This window comes from Gekko japonicus, unplaced genomic scaffold (genome assembly GCF_001447785.1).
Source record: "Gekko japonicus isolate JY-2015 unplaced genomic scaffold, Gekko_japonicus_V1.1 scaffold5499, whole genome shotgun sequence".
Classification (NCBI taxonomy): domain Eukaryota; kingdom Metazoa; phylum Chordata; class Lepidosauria; order Squamata; family Gekkonidae; genus Gekko; species Gekko japonicus.
The window spans coordinates 1-2,865 of NW_015163249.1; positions in this window are offsets into that span (position 1 = coordinate 1).

Here is a 2,865-nt window from a genome sequence, read left to right on the forward strand (position 1 = left end):
GGATGGGAAGGTCTTGAGACCAAGAAGTGGGAAAAAAGAGGGGGCACAGAAAAATTAGGTGAAGGGAGACAGAAATTAATCAGAAACATGTGGGAAAGAAATTAAGAGAGGGGAAGGTTGTTTTATCTTGCTGCAATACCCTAACCGATGTTTTGCAAGATCTGGCTGAGCTGGGTGCAAGGAAAGGGAAGGAGAAAATTACCTGCAGGCTGGCAATTACTGTAGCAGCTATCAGTGTGCTGCCTTGGTTGTTGGGCTTAGCACAATCTATCAAGCAAGTCTGCTTCAGTCTTGTAGAAAGGGAAGTTTAGCTGATCCTGGAGTACTTTTTGGTATGCTCAGACTTTTCTGTGCCTTTAGTGGCGGCAGTCAGAACTGCATGTTAAAAATAAAGACATTCGGCTGGATACAGCATGACATTGGCTTCAAGAGCCCTCCTTCAAGGGCCTTCCTCAAGCTGCATCCAGGGCATAGCCTTCCCCCACCCTGCCCTTGATATGCCACTGTGTATACATCACCCCCAACTGGAGGGGATTGAACCTGGGACCTTCTGCATGGCAAGCAGATGCTCTATCACTGATTTTACAGATGGATCTGTTTCAAAAAATGAAACAGAGGTCCAGAGGCCACTTAGAGATTAACAATATTTATTCCCTCATGTGCTGTCATGAGTCAGAGCTCACTTCTTCAGAGGAAGAACTCCCTCTGAAGATGAACTGAGCTCTGACTCACAAAAGTACATGCTAGAACAACAGTTATTAGTCTTTAAGGGGCCACATCCTTTCTAACACTGACCATGGCTATTCCCCCCCAAAAAAAAAACAGGATGACTTTTCTGCAGCAGAGCATTTTTTGATCATAACCTACCTTTCATGGGAACTAGATGTAGCACTGGTGTCATTTTCTAAGTTCAAATGAAGAAAACCTTGGAGAACGCTTATTATAACCATAGGGATAAACCCCACAACGAGAAAGGGAGAAGGGGTGTGTATTTGGGTGATATTGTGAGTCTGGGACCTAGTTAATGCGACCATCCTATTAGCTTAGTATAATGTCACATGCCAACCTAGAACAGAGCCTATGACAAAAGGGATGATATTGCTTATCAATTGTAGAAATCTCTTCAGTGGGCCTTACTTTTTGGGAATTGTCACTGTCTAATCATTCATCTGAGCTTACAAGTTATGACGATCTTCCCATCTGAAGGGAAGAGGAAGATGTGTTTCTTTGTTTTTAGAAAGAACAGATTTGAGAAACAGAGAGAGAGAAAATGCAGGAAAATGCCAGGAATGGGCTAAAGTACTTTGAGTATCCAAGACTGATCTTTCGCCCTTCCTCACTGTCTGATATGGGGTAATGAATCTTATTGTCCTGAAAGAGTTACTCTTTGTCTTCACCTGGGATCCACTTAAACATTTGCAAAAATTATATAATGCTATACATATCTACTGCTCTTGGCGCCAAAGGGAACCCACCCAGGTAAGCACTACCTCTAGAAATTCTCATCATTTAGAGAAGTGAGGAGCATGTAACAATAATAACTCATCAATATGTCTAATCATCAGTGTCTACAGATCTGTGAAGACCTAAATCCAGAGAATGGAGCCATGAACAGACAATACAGATTTTTTTTTTACAAACCTGAAAAAGCCCCAGGTTTCCGGGAAAAAAATCTGAAATCTAAAATAATACATTGTGTTGTTAACCTCTCCCCCCCCCATTGTGAACAGAACACCTGTTGCCTTAAGAAATGGATTACTTCAATGGCTATTGCTTGGCAAGCATAACAGGATGGCCAGACTTCAATCAGACTTGGTTTCTCTCAGAAAAAGGTACAAGGAGGGGGAAAGGCCTTTCCAAACCTGAAGGAGGACTTATCAAGGCCAGGCCTAACAACAGCCACCAGCAACTTGATCCCATGTGACTTGCATGACTCATCCAGGACTGGCTGTCTGCTAGTGTTCAACACCATCCACTCTACAATGGCCTTTGTGGCTAGGACTGCCAGGCCTTTTGGGAGGGTAGGGTTGCCAGGCCTTCCATTGGCAGCTCTCATTGCCTATTGCTGCTCTGACTGGCCGCAGGAGTAAAAAAAAAATTAAAAACACTTTGCTGTCATGTGCACTATGATGTCACTTCCAGGGAAATCGTGGAAGTGGCATCTGTAGGAAATAGTCGAAAACGGTTAGATGAGATCCCTACATGTCTCTGCGGGTCCTCCACTTGTTTTACAAAATGACTTGTGCATGTGCCACAAGATAAATAATAATGAAATCTCCTGCAACTTTTGGATTCATGTGGACCTTTCCTATTCCAGGTGATTTCTGGCAACACCATAATGTCTGAAGTCCCACTCTGCTTTCAGCTTTCATTTCCCAGTACTGTCTTTCACTAGAGCAGCCAGGTTTGTGGAAGTGAAAGATGAGTGAGGAGAGCAGATCAAGGCTTGTCGGGTGTACACTCATACAGACCTATTAGGTATTTAGGTATACAAAACATATCCCAAAACGTCCCAATCACTCTGCCTGCTCTCTTTCTGCATTATCAAGAGTGAAGCTTGTTGAAGAAGAAGAAGAAGAAGAAGAAGAAGAAGAAGAAGAAGAAGAAGAAGAAGAAGAAGAAGAAGAAGAAGAAGAAGAAGAAGAAGAAGAAGAAGAAGAAAAAAAAAAGAGATTGGATTTATACCCCGCCCTTCACTTGGAGTCTCAGAGCGGCTTACAAACTCCTTTCCCTTCCCCTCCCCACAACAGACACCCTGTGAGGTGGGTGGGGTTGAGAGAGCTCTGACACAAACTGCTCTTTTTCAAGGACAGCTGTGCCAGAGCTTGTGACTGACCCAAGGTCACATCAGCAGGTGCAAGTGGA